At 48.9% G+C, this 13,901-nt stretch overlaps 1 non-coding gene and 2 pseudogenes across 1 annotated transcript; all 3 read left to right on the plus strand.

Moving 5' to 3' along the window:
* The first annotated feature begins 297 nt into the window (after positions 1-297).
* Positions 298-4,142, plus strand: LOC128570049 (aurora kinase C-like; annotated as a pseudogene).
* On the plus strand, positions 816-1,006 carry LOC128571510 (U2 spliceosomal RNA). Its single transcript, XR_008375910.1, has one exon. It is a non-coding gene; the product is annotated as a U2 spliceosomal RNA (small nuclear RNA).
* Positions 4,143-5,472: 1,330 nt separating the features above from the next.
* On the plus strand, positions 5,473-6,553 carry LOC128570058 (glycine cleavage system H protein, mitochondrial-like; annotated as a pseudogene).
* The last annotated feature ends 7,348 nt before the right edge of the window (positions 6,554-13,901 follow it).

The raw sequence follows: 13,901 nt of genomic DNA on the forward strand, positions 1-13,901 counted from the left end.
CCATGTCTTCTGATTATCAAAATATCCGGGTATGTAACTTTATACAGAAGCTGAATATACTTGAGTCTGCTTGTCAACATAAACAATTTTGTTCGATGAGGAAGTACATGTGTCTATAAATTATGAAATGTATATTTATAAAATGCTGTTCTGTAACAGAGTTCAAATTGCTTACTTCTTGTTTTAAACTACTCTCCCTGCCGCGGGAAGCTCCCCCCACCGCCCCCCCACCCCCCACCGCCCAGACTTTCCGGTCCCCCGACTCCTAATGAGCCCCTAGTCCGTGAGGTGCAAAGCTTGTCTTCCCGCCGGCTAGTGACGAATTAAAAACACACAGAGCCCAGGCATTTCTTGCGTATACGTCTTGCAACCTTGTCTTTCTCCAGGAAAACGTGCACGGCTCTCCGCCATCAGCTCCCTTCCACAGATCCCTCTTGCCACCAACCCCCAAGTCCCCTTCGGTTGTGTCTTTTCGCGCGGTTGACAGAAAAAGGGAAGTCGTACGCTCCGGCGCGCGGAGGCCGCCGGGGAGTAAGGTCAGCCCGCCGCGGCAACGCCTCCTCGGTGACAGGGCGGAGCATGCAGATTAGCAATGGCAGTTTCGCTCGGGAGCTCCGGACCCTCCAGCAAGGGCGGATGTAAAATTTTTCTCGTTCACCTTGCAGAGAGTAAGAAATCAGCACAAGTGTGTGATGATGCCCACTTTGGTGCGCAGGCGGCAAAGAAGTGAGACAAGTGGTAAGGGTTGGGGCTTCTCACCGCGAGCTTAATATGTGCGATTGGAGGAGGGGAAGGACGAGGGCGGTACGGTCGGCATCGCTTCTCGGCCTTTTGGCTAAGATCAAGTGTAGTATCTGTTCTTATCAGTTTAATATCTGATACGTCCTCTATCCGAGGACAATATATTAAATGGATTTTTGGAGCAGGGAGTTGGAATAGGAGCTTGCTCCGTCCACTCCACGCATCAACCAGGTATTGCAGTATCTCCTGGAATGGTGCACCCCCCTGGGGGGATAAACTATTGTTGTTAAGATCAGGTGTGTGCTTTAGTCATTGTTTCTTTTTTCAGGTGTGTGTTTTAGTCATTGTTTCTTTTTTCTGCCGCATCTTCCCCGCGACCGCTCTCACTATGAGGTGGCTCTTGGTACCTGCAGTTTGGCTATTTCCCCGTTTGATAGGTAAGGAACCCTTCCTGTGGTGAACTTTAACGCTTCTCTTTCGAATTCTCTCGTGAGGGAAAGAAGGTCACGACTCTGACCTCAGTCTCCTTTTGCCGGTTGCTTTGTTTTTTTTCTTGTCTCTTGTTGCACTGATTCCAGTGGTACTGCAACTTCAAACTCTTGGAGTTTATTGATCATCCCTTTCTCAGCCACCTGCGGGACAAGGACTACAAGCGTCCACCTTCAGCTCTCCTGATGTTTCCTGAATTTTGGTAGAGATGGGGTTTTGTTCTTGCTCAGGCTGATCTTCAACTTCTCACCTCAAGCGAGCCTCTGACCTCAGCTTCCCGAAGTGCTTAGGATTACAGTTATGATCAAGCCAGTGCACCGGCCTGACAATCTCCTTTTCTGATCTTCCTGTTCTCCAAACTTCCCTAGATCCTCTGCCTCTTTTCCAAATGTTGTCTTCAAATTCTCGCTCGAAGGTGGCTCTCTCCCAAGGATGTGCTTCCCTATGGCTTTGTCAGGGACTAGCTTTTCTCTCTCACATGCTTCATTCCGTAGGAACTGGAGAGCGAATTCGGTGTCCTTGTTCCGTAGTTTGGTTTTCAGAACAACAAACTCAAGCGCTAGCTTTCAACGTAGCGTCTTCAGTCACTTCTCCCGGTTTCCCTTTCTTGTTCCACTAGCGACCTGGAATTTGCTCCGCTTCATTCCAGGAGGAATTCTGGCTTCTCTGGATTTCTCTAACATACCGTACTCCCGTCTTAATGTTTCCTTATTTCAACGTCCACGTAGAAAATACGATCCTGGCAGCGTCCTCAAACTAAGAACCTAAATTAGTGTTGCTCCTAGCATGGAAGAAAGAAATGGCCCTGACATCCTGAGCCCTATAACCAGCTGCCTCCTGCCAGGACATAAGACTGAAATGTGCATACCACTCAGGGGAATTTCAATGGATTTCCACTGTTGCTTTCCAGAAACACTATAGCAAAGTCTGGCTTTTCCCACTCATACAGGAGATAACAAAATGTACATCTAGGCAAATATACATATAGGCGGGGCGCGGTGGCTCATGCCTGTAATCCTAGCCCTCTGGGCAGCTGAGGCGGGTGGACTGCTTGAGCCCAGGAGTTCCAGACCAGCCTGAGCAAAATCGAGACCCCCGTGTCTACTAAAAATAGAAAAACTGAGGCAAGAGGATCGCTTGAGCTCCAGTTGGAGGTTGCTGTGAGCTATGACGCCACTTCACTCTACTCAGGGAAACAGCTTGAGACTCTGTCTCAAAAATAAATAAATAATTTAAAAATATATATATACTCACACACATATAAATTTGAACATACTTTAAAATACAAAAAATTAATATCTAAAGATACATCCACATATAAACCATAGTAATTAAATATAGGTGTTTATATCAAAACTAGTCTTGTGTGTTGGTGTCTGGCATTCTTAATGAATGAAGAAAGGAGGAGAAGGAAGAAAGGAATGAAGGAAGGAGAAAGAGAAAGGAGAGAGGGAAGAAAGAAGGAAAGGAGGGAGGGAGGGAGAGAGAGAAAGATCCTACTGTTGCAGAAAAACAGCGAATTAAAACTGACACTGATCTGTTTCCCTCTTCTTCCCGCCACCTGCTTTTGCCAGCTCCCCCTCTCCCTTCTCTCCCTCTTCTCCCTCTTCCAGCTGCAGCAGGCCCTACAGCCCCGCTTCGGTTTCGTGGCAGCCGCCGCCCACCCACGAGGCGATTCACAATTAATGACTTTGAAATCGGGCGCCCTCTGGGCAAGGGGAAATTTGGAAATGTGTACCTGGCTCGGCTCAAGAAAAACCATTTTATTGTGGCCCTGAAGGTTCTTTTCAAGTCACAGATAGAGAAGGAAGGACTAGAGCACCAGCTGCGCAGGGAAATTGAAATCCAGGCGCATTTGCAACACCCCAGTATCCTAAGGCTCTACAGTTACTTCCATGATGCTCGCCTGTGTATCTGATTCTGGAATATGCTCCACGGGGTGAGCCATACAAGGAGCTGCAGAAAAACCACACAGTTGATGAGCAGCGATCAGCCACGATAATGGAGGAGTTGGCAGATGCCTTGACTTATTGCCATGACAAGAAAGTGATTCACAGGGATATTAAGCCAGAAAACCTGCTTCTGGGTCTCAGGGGTGAGGTGAAGATTGAAGATTTTGGCTGGTCTGTGCACACCCCCCTCTCTGAGGAGAAAGACAATGTGTGGAACACTTGACTACTTGCCCCCAGAAATGGTTGAGGGGAGGACTTATGATGAAAAGGTAGATCTGTGGTGCATCGGGGTGCTGTGCTATGTAGCTGTTGGTGGGAAGTCCACCCTTTGAGAGCACCTCCTACAATGAGACCTACAGGCGCATCCTCAAGGTAGATGTGAAGTTCCCCCAAACGATGCCTTTGGGGGCCCAGGTCCTGATTTCCAAGCTTCTCCGATACGAGCCCCAGAAGTGGCTGCCCCTGGCCCAGATCCTGGAGCACCCTTGGGTCCGAGCCCATTCCCGGAGGGTGCTGCCACCATGTGCTCAGATGGCTTCCTGAGCCTCGTCTGTCTTTGTTCCTTTGTGTATGTTTAGGGAGCTGTCCTGGCTCTACTACCTCATTTATCTTGCTTTCTTCTAAGGTGCTAATTAATAAAGGCTGAATGATTTTGTATGGGGGGGGGGGAACCTGACAGACACTTACACCAAAAAATATAGAGGAAGGAACCTGTAATTGCCTGTGAGAACTCACATACCTCAAGGAGTAAAATGCTGAGTTCTGGGGAACAGTTCTTTCCAAACTCTTTCATACTTTTTTCCTTTGGCCAGGTATAAGCTACATAGTTACAGTTACAGATGTTAGCTTCAAAGGAAAGTTTTTTTTTGTTTGTTTGTTTTTTTTTGTAGAGACAGAGTCTCACTTTATGGCCCTCGGTAGAGTGCCGTGGCCTCACACAGCTCACAGCAACCTCCAACTCCTGGGCTTAAGCGATTCTCTTGCCTCAGCCTCCCGAGTAGCTGGGACTACAGGCGCCCGCCACAACGCCCGGCTATATTTTGGTTGCAGTTTGGCCGGGGCCGGGTTTGAACCCACCACCCTCGGTATATGGGGCTGGCGCCTTACTGACTGAGCCACAGGCGCCACCCCAAAGGAAAGTTTTTAATTGGCAGGAAAAAAAATCACAAAGAGTTAATGATCATATTTGTCAAGAAACCAGGGTGCTGTTGTTTGTTACATAGTCTCTCTCTCTCTCTCTTTCAAGGTTATTTTAGCTCAGTGTAAAGTTTGTTCTTATCTTTGGAGGAGGACTTTTTCTGCAGCTGCCTGCTGCTTTCTCAGGATCATTCAGAAGTGTAAGATTTATTTCTCCTTCCTCATTCCCCACTTTGAGACCCCAGTAATCATGAATGGGGGCTTGGTGCCCATAGCACAGTGGTTATGGCGCCAGCCACACACACCCAGGCTGGTGGGTTAGAACCCAGCCCGGGACAGCTAAACAAAAATGACAGCTGCAGGCTCGGCGCCTGTGGCTGGCTCCACATACACTGGAGCTGGGGGGTTCGAATCCAGCCTGTGCCTGCCAAACAACAAGGAGAACTGCAACCAAGAAATAGCCGGGCGTTGTGCCAAGCTCCTGTAGTCCCAGCTATTCCGGAGGCTGAGGCAAGAGAATCGCTTAAGCCCAAGAGTTTGAGCTTGCTGTGAGCTGTGACACCATGGCACTCTACCAAGGGCGACATAGTGAGACAGTCTCAAAAAATAGTAATAATAGGCTCCGCGCCTGTGGCTCAAGCGGCTAAGGCGCCAGCCACATACACCTGAGCTGGCGGGTTGGAATCCAGCCTGACCCGCCAAACAACAATGACGGCTGCAACCAAAAAATAGCCGGGCGTTGTGGCGGGCGCCTGTAGTTCCAGCTACTTGGGAGGCGGAGGCAGGAGAATCACTTGAGCCTAGGAGTTGGAGGTTGCTGAGCTGTGATGCCACAGCACTCTACCCAGGGGCTCTGTCTCATTAAAATAAATAAATAAAATAATAATAATAATAGGGTGACGCCTGTGGCTCAGTGGGCAGGGTGCCGGCCGCATTTACCGAGGGTGGTGGGCTCAAACCCAGCCCCGGCCAAACTGCAACAAAAAAATAGCCGGGTGTTGTGGCGGGCGCCTATAGTCCCAGCTACTCGGGAGGCTGAGGCAAAGGAATCACCTAAGCCCAGGAGTTGGAGGTTGCTGTGAACCGTGTGACGCCATGGCAGTCTACGGTGGGCGATAAAGAGAAACTCTGTCTCTAAAAATAATAATAATAATAATAATAATAATAATGATAATAATAATGACAGCTGCAACGACAACAACAAAATAAAAATAGCTGGGTGTTGTGGCGGGTGCCTCTAGTCCCAGCTACTTGGGAGGCTGAGGCAAGAGAATTGCTTAAACCCAAGAGTTGGAGGTTGCTGTGAGCTGTGATGTCACAGCACTCTACGACAGCTTGAGACCCTGTTTAAAAAGAAAGAAAGAAAAGAAAAGAGAGGTTGCCTGATGTCTCTCGTCCTCTTCCTGTGCCCCTATAGCTGCCTCTTCCTCTGCCCCCCATTGCCACTGCTATGATATTTATGTTTCGACTGCCGGGTTTCTTCCTTTCGTGCCTTCCTCTTAGTAATAGCGTCCCTGGTGCCCCTGCGAACATGGCGCTGCGAGTGGCGCGGACCCTGCGGGCTATGGCCTGCAGTCTGCGCTGGGCCTCCGCGCTGAGCCTCCGCGCCTGCCTCGCCCTGCCCGCCGTGATCCTGGCGGCTGGGAGTGGGCGCGGTCCGGACGCCGCGCACGGGACCCGCTCTGCTCGCAGTGCGTAAATTCACCGAGAAACATGAATGGGTGACAGCAGAGAATGGTGTTGGAACAGTGCGAATCAGCAATTTTGCACAGGCAGCTTTGAGAGATGTTGTTTACTGTAGTCTACCTGAAGTGGGACAAAATTAAACAAACAAGATGAGGTTGGTGCTTTGTAAAGTGTGAAAGAAAGCTGCTAGTGAACTCTATGCTCCTTTATCAGGAGAAGTAACTGAAATTAATGAAGCTCTGGCAGAAAATCCAGGACTTGTCAACAATCTTGTTTTCAAGATGGTTGGCTGATCAAGATGACCCTGAGTAATCCTTCAGAACTAGATGAACTGATGAGTGAAGAAGCATATGAGAGATACGTAAAATCTATTGAGGAGTGAAAATGGAACTCCTAAATAAACCAGTGTGAAATAACTTAATCCAGCATAGTTATCTTTAATTGGTGGGTAGGTGACTGAAAATAGCAACTACTCTCAGCACTGCTAATGAAAGAAAGTAATCCTTAACTTTCTAATGGTTGTAGGTAAACAAAATATGCATCTTTTTCAAAATACCCTATGATTTTTAGACTAGCTTCTAGTATTCATGTTTCATGAAATTATCCATGGTAAAAACTAGTTATAAAGATTATGTAATGAAAGGATAACATTGTTATCTTTTTTTTTTTTTTTTTTTTGTAGAGACAGAGTCTTACTTTATGGCCCTCGGTAGAGTGCCGTGGCCTCACACAGCTCACAGCAACCTCCAACTCCTGGGCCGTGGCCTCACACAGCTCACAGCAACCTCCAACTCCTGGGCTTAAGCGATTCTCTTGCCTCAGCCTCCGGAGTAGCTGGGACTACAGGCGCCCGCCACAACGCCCGGCTATTTTTTGGTTGCAGTTTGGCCGGGGCGGGGTTTGATCCCGCCACCCTCGGTATATGGGGCCGGCGCCCTACCGACTGAGCCACAGGCGCCGCCCCAACATTGTTATCTTTAAGCCTTATATAATATTGTAACTTGCTTACATCCATACCAGGATTTGAGTTGGAATACTTAATGATCTTTCCATTGGAATTAACTGGGAGTGGAGAAGTTTTTCTTGGTGATATTATCTTAATTTTGTAATACACTGCATTTACTGGTGCTATTTTTATACAGCGAGCAACAACTTTGCAGCAAAATAATAAAATATTCAACTTTTTCATTAAAAAAGAAAAAGAAGAAGCAACAAAGGAAGAAAAGAAATAGCATCCCTGTTTACAAACACCCTTGTGAGCCATAGAAAGTAACTGGGTTGCGGTCACACCGTCAAACACTCTTGTTTCTGAAGTTTTCTCCTTATGCCTTCTGCACTTTGGCTTACAAAAGCCATGTTTACCATGTTCAAGCTCTCCGACTGATCTGGGTCAAAGGGAGTGAGTGTACATGCAAAATGCTCCCCATAAGCGCTCATAAAACTTTCCTGGACTTTCCTCTTTTCCTTACAAAACTTCAAACACTTTCTGAAAGTTAGTGGCCTTTTGGGCCCCTTTCCATAACCGTTGCAAAACTGCACCTCGGTATCTGGTCAATCTCTGCATTTCTTGGGGGTTCACTGGGGTCCCATTGAGGGTCCTCACCAGGCAGATGAGCCTGTACATACTCCTGTGGGTTTTGATAATCTCCTGGGACATTTTCCTCTAACCACTTTGCTGCCACCTGCAATACCCACCTGCGCTCATCAGTATTCAATAAGTACATTAAGAGCTGGTGGCAATCCTCCCACATAGGATGGTGGGTTTGGAATATGGTATGCACGAGCTCTGCCACTGTTTGAGGCTTTTCTGTATAAGGAGGTGTGCTGTTTTTAACAGTTCGATAAATCAGTAGAGGTGAATGGTTGGTACACCGTTACCCTCCTCTCTTGCCAATGCCCATCCTCTTCCGGACTGGCATGTCGGGGTTTCTCGGAAGACCATCTGTATGCCGGGCTTTGGTCTCAATCTGACAGCTAGCTGGTGGAGGGAGTTTTAGGCGGGTTGGGTTGTCCAAGAGCGCCACCTACTGCACCCTTTTTTTTTTTTTTTTTTTTAATGTACGTGAAAGTGCTATACAAATGTGGCAGTTTATTTATTTATTTATTTATTTGCACTTTTTGGCCCGGGCTGGGTTTTTTTTGTTTGTTTGTTTGCGGTTTTTGGCCGGGGCTGGGTTTGAACCCACCACCTCCAGCATATGGGGCTGGTGCCCTACTCCTTTGAGCCACAGGCGCCGCCCTACTGTACCCTTTTTATCTTCATTAGACTCCCTTAAAGAACTGCTAGGCTCTGAGAGGCTGCTGGGTTGTCTCACGTTGTCTGGAATATAAGGTAGTGGCCTTATCTGTATTTCAGATGGGTCTTCTGGATTAGGATCTACTAGTACTTGGCCTTTTAATTTGTCACCAAATCTTTTAGTCTTTTAAAAGACTTTCTTCTGTTTTAGCTATCATAACAATTGCCGCCTGTCCTCTCAGCCACGGGGGTGGCTCTAACACTAGTGTCAGCCAAGTGTCTATGTATAGGAACTGATCAGGGTGTCCAGGCTTACCAGTCACTATTCTCTATACCTTCTTTACTAGACTTACATCTAAACTCCCTTCTGACAGCCAGCCTACTCCAAAGGACAGCCACTCTAGCTCACAAAACTTTCTCAACCTTTTAGGGGTCATAGTAACTCCATAGTCCCCTACAAAGCCTTCCTAAAATTCTGAACCATTAACCCTGGGGGAGTTTCCTTAGAGGGCGCAGAACCCATCCCTGTGGCGCAGACAAACAAAGGGGGGGGGCAGTTTAACGATCACTCAGGCACCTGCCTGGCCCTGCCGCTCTTGAGGCTTTAAGGAGCATTTTAGCTAAGGTGCACCTGTATAAGCCCCGGGCCTGGTTGCTGCTGCACAGCAAGTCACCTTTATGCCTTAGGACATCTCCAGGGAACCACAGGTTAGGGCCTGATGATCAAGCTCCGTAACTGTAACCAGTCGTGGAGCTATACAAACAGTCACTCACTCTTTCACACACCACTTCTCCGCAGAAGCTAAACCATTTCTCCCAAGCCCTTCCCCGCTTACTGAGGCCCTCTGCCTTGTGGAGGTCAATGCCTCCTCCTGTTCCTTTTTGCCCCTCTTACTGAGGCCCCTGGCCTCATGGAGATCAATTTGCTTTTCTGACTGAGGCCCCCTGCCTCATGGACGTCAATTCCTTTTGTTTCTTTTTTCCTTTCCTTCCCTTTCCCTTTCCTTTCCTTTCCTTCTTTCTTTCTTTCTTTTTTTTTTTTTTTGTAGAGACAGAGTCTTACCCTATTGCCCTCGGTAGACTGCTGTGGCCTCACACAGCTCACAGCAACCTCCAACTCCTGGGCTTAGGCGATTCTCCTGCCTCAGCCTCCCGAGTAGCTGGGACTACAGGCACCCGCCACAACACCCGCTATTTTTTTGTTGCAGTTTGGTCAGGACCAGGCTTAAACCTGCCACCATCAGTATATGGGGCCGGCACCCCACCCACTGAGCCACAGGCACCGCCTCTCAATTCCTTTTCTTGTCCCTTTTTACTGAGGCGCCCTCCTCAAAGAGGTGATCCAACCCCTCTTCCACTCTTAGGATTAGTATTATACCCTTTCTTATTTATTTATTTTTGAGACAGAGTCTCACTGCGTCACCCTTGGTAGAGTGCTGTGCTGTCACGGCTCACAGCAACCTCTGACTCTAGGGCTTAAGCGATTCTCTTGCCTCAGCCTCCCGAGTAGCTGGGACTACAGGTGCCTGCCACAACACCCGGCTATTTTTGTTGTTGCAGTTGTCTTTGTTTTAGCAGGCCTGGGCTGGTTGGAACCTGCCTGCCTTGGTGTATGTGGCTGGTGCCCTAACCAGTGAGCAATGGGCGCCGAGCCTATTTATTTTTATTTTTATTTTTTTTAATTTTTGCAGTTTTTGGCTGGGGCCAGGTTTGAACCTGCCACCTCTGGTATATGGGGCTGGTGCCCTACTCCCTGAGCCACAGGCGCTGCCCTATTTATTTTTATTTTTATGTTTTTGAGACAAGAGTCTCAAGCTGTCACTCTGGGTAGAGTGCGGTGGCATCATAGCTCACAGCAACCTCCAACTTGGGCTCAAGTGATCCTTTAGCCTCAGTTTTTCTATTTTTAGTAGAGATGGGGTCTCGATTTTGCTCAGGCTGGTCTGGAACTCGTGAGCTCAAGCAATCCACCTGCCTCGGCCTCCCAGAGTGCTAGGATTACAGGCGTGAGCACAAGGCCTCGTATCCTTTTTAAATCCAGTTCTCCCTACCTAAGTCCGGACGTGCACTTCCCCTGTATGTTTGCTCCTCTGTTGGTGAGCTGCGCTGCAGAGGCCCTCCGTGGCCCCTCCCCCTCCCCCCCCCACGCCCCACCCCTATGTAATCAGCATGGGAGTGCTCTTAGGGAACCCTGTCAGTCAGGGTACCGGGTAGTACCCCAAGGGGTGCTACACCTGGCATGGGGAAGCCCCCACAGTCTCTCATTCCCAATCCGTCTGCTCGTTTTCCCAGTCAGGCAACCAGAAATGTGCAGGAAAACTGGGAATTAAAACTGAAAGACACTTACACCAAAAAATATAGAGGAAGGAACCTTTAATTGCCAGTGAGAACTTAGGTGCCTCAAGGAGTAAAATGCCGAGTTCTGGGGAAAAGTTCTTTCCAAACTCTTTTATGCTTTTTTCCTTCAGCTCAATATCGGCTACACAGTTTACAGACGTTAGATGGAAAGGAAAGTTTTTTGTTTTTTTTTTTTTTGTAGAGACAGAGTCTTACTTTATGGCCCTCAGTAGAGTGCCGTGGCCTCACACAGCTCACAGCAACCTCCAACTCCTGGGCTTAGGCGATTCTCTTGCCTCAGCCTCCCAAGTAGCTGGGACTACAGGCGCCCGCCACAACGCCCGGCTATTTTTTGGTTGCAGTTTGGCCGGGTCTGGGTTTGAACCCGTCACCCTCGGTATATGGGGCTGGCGCCTTACCGACTGAGCCACAGGCGCTGCCCTGGAAAGGAAAGTTTTTAATTAACGGGGGCGTGGGGGGTGGGGGAAGGGTGGCGCCTGTGGCTCAGTGAGTAGGGCACGGGCCCCATATACCGAGGGTGGCAGGTTCAAAACCCGCCCTGGCCGAACTGCAATGAAAAACACCCGGGCATTGTGTAGGGCACCTGTAGTCCCAGCTACTCGGGAGGCTGAGGCAAGAGAATCGCCTAAGCCCAAGAGCCAGAGGTTGCTATGAGCTGTGACTCCAGAGCACTCTCTACCGAGGGCGAGGGAGTGAGACTCTGTCTCAAAAAAAAGGTGGGGGGGAAATCACATAGGGTTAATGAGTTAATGATTATATTTCACTCTCTTTTATTTTTATTGTTTGTAGAGACAGAGTCTCACTTTATCGCCCTCAGTAGAGTGCCGTGGCGTACCCTACCCACTGAGCCACAGACACTGCCCAGTGATTATATTTCTCAATAAACCAGGGTGCTGTTATTTGTTACATGGTCTTTATTTTTCTTGTCAAGGTTATTTTAGTTCAGTGTAAAGTTTGTTCTTATCTTTGGAGGAGGAGTTTTTCTGCAGCTGCCTGCTGCTTTCTCAGGATCGTTCAGAGGTATAATATTTATTTCTCCTTCCTCACTACCAGGCGGTGCTGTGCTAAGAGCCACTTGGAACCTCAGCCTTGGAACTAACTAGTCCCTTAGTTGTATTACTTGTACCCAGAATGTATATTCATAGACATGACTGAGTGACAACAAGGAGAGGTCAAAGGCATCGAAAGGTTTATGACTTAGGCTCGGCGCCTGTGGCTAAGGCGCCAGCCACATACACCTGAGTGGGAGGGTTCGAATCCACCCAGGACCTGCCAAACAACAATGACAACGGGTGGCGCCTGTGGCTCAGTGAGTAGGGCGCCGGCCCCATATGCCGAGGGTGGTGGGTTCAAACCCAGCCCCGGCCAAACTGCAACAAAAAAATAGCCGGGCGTTGTGGCGGGCACCTGCAGTCCCAGCTGCTCGGGAGGCTGAGGCAAGAGAATCGCTTGAGCCCAGAAGTTTGAGGTTGCTGTGAGCTGTGATGCCACGGGACTCTACCCAGGGTGGCAGCTTGAGGCTCTGTCTCAAAAAAAAAAAAAAAAAGAAAGAAAGTTTTATGACTTATGTTAAAGAGTAAGAGTATTCTCACGCCTGTAATCCTAGCACTCTGGGAGGCGAGGTGGGTGGATTGCCTGGATTGCCTCACGCATTCCAGACCAGCCTGAGCAGGAGGGAGACCCTGTCTCTAAAAATAGTGGAGCGGTATGGCAGGGGCCTGTAGTCCCAGACACTCGGGAGGCAGAGGCGAGAAAACCGCTTGAGCCCAAGAGTTTGAGGTTGCTGTGAGCTATGATGCCACAGCACCGTACCAAGGGCGACAACGTTAGACTCTGTCTCCAAAAAAATAAAAAAAACACAAACACACACCAGAATAAGCGTATTCATGATACTGTTAAAGAGGAGGAGGCAGGCTTGAATAAAGATTCGAGAGGGGCCATACTGATAGGTATAGGGACCACTGCAATGGGATCTTTCAGTATGGGACAGATATTGGGCTCAACTCGACTCCAAAGAAAACGAGTGGACATTTACAGCCCAGGAGCAGGGTAGGAGTGACTGGATGGAAAAATCACCAAAACCAACGAAACATCAGGGGAGGCCGGTCCGAGTGCAGTGGTGTTTACATCTAATTGATCACAACTGGTCCCAGAGTCCGTTGTTCTTTCTCCACTCCCACTGCTTCCCTTGACTAGCCTTAAAAAAAAAAAAAAAAAAAAGAGGGGGGGCGGTGCCTGTGGCTCAAAGGGGTAGGGCGCCAGGCCCATATGCCGGAGGTGGCGGGTTCAAACACAGGCCTGGTCAAAAACTACAAAAAAAAAAAAAAAAGAAAAAAAAGAAAAAGGGCGGCGCCTGTGGCTCAGTCGGTAAGGCGCCGGCCCCATATACCGAGGGTGGTGGGTTCAAACCCGGCCCCGGCCAAACTGCAACCAAAAAATAGCCGGGCGTTGTGGCGGGCGCCTGTAGTCCCGGCTACTCGGGAGGCTGAGGCAGGAGAATCGCTTAAGCCCAGGAGTTGGAGGTTGCTGTGAACTGTGTGAGGCCACGGCACTCTACCGAGGGCCATAAAGTGAGACTCTGTCTCTACAAAAAAAAAAAAAAAAAAAATCTAGCCAGGCGTTGTGGCAGGCGCCTATGGTCCTGGCTACTTGAGAGGTGGAAGCAGGAGAATCGCTTGAGCTCCGGAGTTGGAGGCACTCTACCCAGGGTGACAGCTGGAGGCTCTGTCTCAGAAGAAAGAAAGAAAGAAAAAAAAAAAAAATTCAAGGGTAAGGGTGATTTTTTTTTTTTCTTTTAGCGACAGAGTCTCACTATATCACCCTCGGTAGAGTTCTGTGGCGTCACAGCTCACAGCAACCTCCACCTCTTGGGCTCAGCCGATTCTCTTGCCTCAGCCTCCCAAGTAGCTGGGACTACAGGCGCCTGCCACCATGCCCGGCTATTTTTTTTGTTGCAGTTTGGCCGGGGCCGGTTTCAAACCCACCACCCTCGGTATAGGGGGCCGGCGCCCTACTCGCTGGGCCACAGGTGCTGGCCGAGGATGATTCTTATTAGACCAGCTGAAGAGAATTCTTGCTGAAGGCCAGCCAAGGCAGAAAGATTTCCAGCCTGATCCAATACCAAGGGTGGAGGATTTTTGCCAGAGTGATTTAGCAGGATTCTTGCTCAAAGTGGATTCTACAAGGTCAGAAAGGGAAGTCCAAGGTCAAGCCTAATCAGAAAGGACTCAGAGGAGCCTGACTAAAGTGTTGGCCAAAGGAGAGTCTTTGTCAAGGGTTCCCAAGAGAAGGGGGCATGTCTT

Source organism: Nycticebus coucang, chromosome 18 (genome assembly GCF_027406575.1).
Source record: "Nycticebus coucang isolate mNycCou1 chromosome 18, mNycCou1.pri, whole genome shotgun sequence".
NCBI lineage: Eukaryota > Metazoa > Chordata > Mammalia > Primates > Lorisidae > Nycticebus > Nycticebus coucang.